Raw genomic sequence first — 6,000 nt, forward strand, 5'->3', positions numbered from 1 at the left:
CAAGATGGGTCAGATAATGACAATATTTTTAGAGGAGCTCCAAACCCACTCTATCCATTCCTGTGGCTGCTGAACTTCTGTTTCAGTTACTGTCATTCCAAAGTGGCTGCTGAACTTCTGTTTCAGTTACTGTCATTCCAAAGTGGCTGCTTTTTAAGGCTACTATAGAGATGGAAGGAATGAGATGGGAGTAGGGCAACTTAAAATGCCACAAAGCTTAATATTCTCAACTAATTCAACTATTTGAATAAACTCTCTTGAATAACCAATCCTTTGGTTAGTTTTAGGAGCTCTTAAAATGGTGACTTGACTATTATTTACCAGTGTTCTCATTGCTTTTATGGAAAAGTGGATTTTTGGAGGTCTTTACTTTGCCAATGCTGCTTTCTAAAAACTGAATAATTTATTTAAGTCATAAATATTTACATGTACTACAGTACTGATTTTTTAAGTACATCATAAATTACTTGAAAGTAGAAATTTAAAACAAATGTAATGAAAAGTAAATATAAATAAAATTTCTGATATTCCCTATTTTACCTCAATAATTTATCTTCCTGGGATTTGAGCTGTTTTTGGAGACTTTTGTAAAAATTTTATTTCTAGTGTGATTAAGGGTGTAAAACAATTTATCAAGGCTTATAAGTTCTATTGATCATGAATACTGATAATAAATATAATTATCAGTATAAAATAAAATTTTTAATTTAAGTTTTAGAAGAAGTATATGTTTAAACCTTCAAACATCAGAGGGTATTCAGGAGTTCTCTTTTTTTAAGCAAGGGCTTTAAAGAGCATAATACCCCATGGGTTATTTGGCTCTCACAGAGTAGATCAAGAATGAACAAACTAGTGTGTTGGCCAAATCCAGCCTGCTGAAGGCCAAGTTTAGCCAAACCCATTTGTTTAAGCTGCTTTAATACTACAAAGGCAAAGTTGAGTAGTTGTACAGACTGTATGTCCCTGAAAGCCTAAAATGCTTAATATCCCTTCACATAAAAAGTTTTCTGATTTTTGAAGTTGTTTTCATTGGATGTTCTTGGGATGTATTCAAGTCATTAACCATATTTATGAATAAGTACAGATTTCTGGGTTCTATCTTAGGTATCATAACATCAACCAGTTACTTGTTCTCTGATTTTCAGTTGAGTTTGGTAGATGCGCAACGCTGCTGGGAGACTCTTAGGAGAGAGGGAGAAAAGTGAGGTCAAAGTGTTTCTTGTGCTTGTTTCTTTCCTCCAAGTTCCTCTCATTTAGATGGCTCTCTTCATCTATCCTTCTGTTTTTCAGTGGCTTCATAATCAGCCCTTTCCTCACACCTTCAGGTTGTAGGGAGAGTATTTGAAAACTTACTATTGGGGGAGTTATTAAAAATCCTTAGTAGTTTCCTTAATCTGTATCCACACTTTTATAAATCTCTTTTTTAGACTCCCATAAATTATATTCATTTTCATTTGCCTTCCCTTTCAAGCTGTAAATCTCATACTGCAAATCTTTCTACTCTTCTTTTTTTATTTTTATTTATTTATTTATTTATTTTAAAGATTTTATTTATTTGTTTGACAGACAGAGATCACAAGTGGGCAGAGGGGCAGGCAGAGAGAGAGGGGGAAGCAGGCTCCCTGCTGAGCAGAGAGCCCAATGCGAGGCTCGATCCCAGGACCCCAGAATCATTACCTGAGCCCAAGGCAGAGGCCTTAACCCACTGAGCCACCCACGCACCCCTACTCTTCTTTTTTTAGATCAAAACTTCAGCCCATCATTTCTCCATATTGAACTTATGTCTTCAAAAAATACTTTCTCTGTTGGTTTTGTGCTATTTTAAATTTTAAAAATTATACCTTCTATTTCTTTAATCAAGTTGTTAATAAAGTTATAAAGCATTTAGGGCTAAGAATAGTATCTGAGGACAGTTATTAGAATGATCCTTCCTGATTGGTTCAATCCATTTATAACATTCTTTGTTGTTATTCAACCAGTTACTAATCTATTTTAAAAGCTTCTGGCCTGGGGCACCTGGGTGGCTCAGTGGGTTAAGCCTCTGCCTTGGCTCAGGTCATGATCCCAGGGTCCTGGGATCGAGCCCTGCATGGGGCTCTGTGCTCAGCGGGGAGTCTGCTTCCCCCTCTCTGCCTGCCTCTCTGCCTACTTGTGATCTCTATCTATCAAATAAATAAATAAAAATCTTAAAAAAAAAAAAAAAAAGCCTCTGGTCCTCATGCCTTCATTTTGGCCACTCTTTGATTTCCATGCCTTCTTATTCCTCCAAAATCTCATATGCATAAGAAGCACACGATTTCAGTGATTATGCATATCTATTCTCTATCCAGTCTCTGATCTTCAGTTTCAGACAGGTACAGACAGAAATTCAGATACACTTGACAAGTGGCAGTCTAATGAAGTATTTCATTTTTTCAAACTTGGCTTTCCTTTGAGGAATCCTATAGGAGGCTTTTGCTCTATGACACTGTTGATGTTCTTTTGACATTTGCCTCTTTATACTTGAATCACACCTACTGACGTGGAGGTTCATCAGCATCTTAACAACAGATGTTTCTTGAATTTCACCATTTGGCCAGACTATATCACACTGAGTATCCTAAGCTAGAGAATTTAGATCAGTTTGAGGTACCTGATGAAAAAGGTCCATTTGACATGACAGTATGCTATATGGTATTTGAATGATATAATACATGAGTATCTTCTATTTGGGAAGTTCTCTAATCTTTACTGGTGATGAGTATAAGCAAAGGCAGGTTTTTCATAATTTCTCCATATATAATTTGCCCATAATTTCTCTTATAGAATTTCTTATCAGAAATCTGTCATTAAGTCTTCTCCAGAAAGTGCAACACAAGTGATCGAAATAAATTACTATCATTATTGTGTGTGTACAAAGTTATTGTTCTTATTTGTATAACTATTTCAGTTTCTGAATAAAATATTTTCATGAATCAAAATCAGCTTTAATACTAATATCCCTTGGGACGCCTGGGTGTCTCAGTCAGTTAAGCAGCTGCCTTCTGCACCGGTCATGATCCCAAGGTCCTGGGATTGAGTCCTGAATCCCGCTCCTTGCTCAGCAGAGAACCTTCTCCCTCTGCCTGCTCTGCCTGCCACTCCCCCTACTCGTGCTCTCTCTCTCTCTGTCTCTGACAAATAAATAAATAAAATCTGGGGGGAAAAAAAAGCTTGTCCTAAAAAAAGAAAAAGAAGACTAACATCTCTATGTGAGAAGGACCCTGACAGCAGGATGTAGAGAAAAAAATATAGATTCTTTGGAAGAAGGACCAGGAACCACATGCAGTCCATTTCACTGCTTATATTTTCTTAAAGATTTGAGGTATGTTGGTAAGCTAATAACAAAAAGAGAGCAATAAGGGACCATATCTGAATAGAAGAAATTCATTAATTCTAGCTAGTGTTTCCTCTGCCCTTACTTGCTGGTGCCAAAAGGCGATCATATAAAAAATGATAACATAGTGGATTATGAAACATCTTTTTAAAATTTTTCCTTAGGTCATAAGTAATAGTAGCAGTAGTAATAATAATAACAACAAACATTTAATAAGCACCTACTATAGGTGACCAAAAGCTTGGAAATATAGACAAAAATGCACAATAAACAGTTACTAATATTACAATGTATGATTTGTTCAATGGGCTTTCTGATATATTCAGTGTATTGTCTTTCATCACGTGGTCATCATCCTCATATAAGCTTTGTAGAACTTATATTTTGTACAGTTAAAAGACATGTGCTTTGGAAATCCTTTGAACAGTTTAAGGCATCGCCAATACCTTGGACGCTTGGCAAGTTGGCCAGTTTGGACTGGTTACAACTATGGCTATGACTATTTCCTTCACCTTATTGGACATCTTGTGGTATTTGTGTTTCCAGTTTTTATGGATGCCCTGCATATGTTGAGGAATCTTCTTTTTTTCATGTAATCCTCGTAACAAATCTATGGTTGGCTTCTATTATTACTTACATTTTACAGAGGAAGAAGTGGAGGTAGAGGGAGATTAAGTAACTTGTCCAAAATCACAGAACTGGTAAATGGAAAATTATGAGTCTTGGGTTAAGGGAAGGAGAAAAAATTAAAGGGAGAAAAATTGGTGAAGAAGTAGTATGTTAGCTGGCAAAACACAAATATTTTGCTGTATGTTCATATAATCCAATTAGCTGTTAATATAACCTGCTCTCTGGCTTGCATATTAGATATCAGACTTTTAAGGAACACCAAAATTGTTTCCAGAGAGCTTTTCTGATAACCATACTTCACAGTGGAAATGCTAGGTGGTTTTGATGAAATTTTTAGCATCTCTGTACCTTCAAAAATGGAGACGATTTTAGCTATCTACCTACCAGGTGAGTTGCTATTTGGGAATTCGAATACAAATTGTTTTTTTACTTCCTTGGAAGAAAGTCATTCTATAAAAACAAATTTGGGCTATTATAATGACAAGTGTGTGAGTGTACATTAATTCCCCCCTTATGTTGTTATTGCCAGCAGATGGAGGTCGAAATTGAATTGCTGCTGACTGTTGTCCCTTGTTATGGCCTGTGGAGATATGACAATTGAGGAAGAACTTAGAGGAATGCCAAGTAGCAGAGCATGAAGCAGTGGGTGTGACCCACTGCCTTGGACATTTTATGGCTGATAGCATTTGGCAAGAAAAAGCCTGCAGCCTCTATAGTGGTCTTGCAAATAGATCTCAACATTAACCATGCCCTCACCCATATTTGATTTGCCCTGTAATATATGCATTTGCCAAAATCCACTCTTCTAATTGTCAGCTAACTCACTAGTCCCCTCACAAAATACCTAAAATAACTAAATAAATCATGCTGGAAGACATTTCTTTGTTTCATTGCAAATTTAGGCACAGAAAGTTGAGGCAATGCATATGAAACTTCTTGTCCATTCTACTTTGATTCCCTTTGGGTTTGTCCTGGTTTTTTGGTCTGTTTATTTGTCCAGAGATTATTACCTAGAGAGTCCTTGGGTGATCTTCCAGTGGTGCCTGACCCAGGGGAATTAGAAGCACAGTTTCTGTGCATGCTATCCTGTACATTTTTTTTTTTCCATTAGGAGAGAGTCTGTGGCTTTCACAAGATTCTCAAAGGGGTGTAGGACTTCAAAAGCTTATGAATTCCTGCTTTGGATCTTTGGTTTATGGGGCAGTGAAACTTTGTATGTTTGCTTTAACGATTGAGACACAGCATTTTATGTGAATGAGAACAAGGGAGTGGTGGAGAAAAACAGCTTGGAGGGCATTATTACCTTTCCCAATCTTCATTTCTTGTCATGAATTATTAATCATGAGGTAACACTTCATCTGATGCTTTGAAAACTCTCCCCCTGGTAAGAACAGCCTAATTGAATTGGAGGAAGTGGAGCAGGAAGAACTAAACGTGGACGTTGATGGTTTCACCAAAAGCAATTATACACCCTACAGCCTTCTCCACCTGTTTGAAAACCCAAGGCCCACTAATTCTCATGCCACAAGGGAACAGATGGGAAAGTAGAGGAAAAATTAAAATTGTGGAGCTTCAAACATATCCTCCTTGAGACTACTTCATTTTAGCTAAGGGGTGTATGGGGGGATAAGGGAGGATAAGTGGTGTGGGCAGGGGTCTGATATACGGGAGATGAGAGTGTAAACCAGTTCAGTCTCTCTCGAGGGCATTTTGGCAGAGTAACAAAAACTTTAACACAAGCATACTTCTACCCAGTAATTCCAATTGCAGCAATGCATATATCTTAAACTTTAAAATAATTCATATGCATAATAGAATATGGAAGAGTCATTAGAAATCATGATGAAATACATTTTGATATGAAACTATGGTTTTGATATTTTGTGTAAAAAAGGCAATAAACCAGTATGTATGTATACAGAGTATAGTATAATACACATTGATGAGAAATGTAATACTACGGAACTGAGGAATATGTGCCTTAAGGCACATTTTGATGTAATATAAACATGGAA

General features: G+C 36.7%; 1 long non-coding RNA gene across 1 annotated transcript in view; it reads left to right on the forward strand.

The window, feature by feature from the left end:
• The window catches only part of LOC125099125 (uncharacterized), a 127,556-nt gene extending 122,713 nt beyond the window's left edge, over nucleotides 1-4,843 (forward strand). The window contains exon 4 of the long non-coding RNA XR_007127032.1: nucleotides 4,515-4,843. This is a non-coding gene — a long non-coding RNA (uncharacterized LOC125099125). The remainder of the gene's footprint in view (nucleotides 1-4,514) is intronic.
• Nucleotides 4,844-6,000: the final 1,157 nt, after the last annotated feature.

The sequence above is a fragment of the Lutra lutra genome, chromosome 4 (genome assembly GCF_902655055.1).
Source record: "Lutra lutra chromosome 4, mLutLut1.2, whole genome shotgun sequence".
In the NCBI taxonomy this organism is placed as follows: domain Eukaryota; kingdom Metazoa; phylum Chordata; class Mammalia; order Carnivora; family Mustelidae; genus Lutra; species Lutra lutra.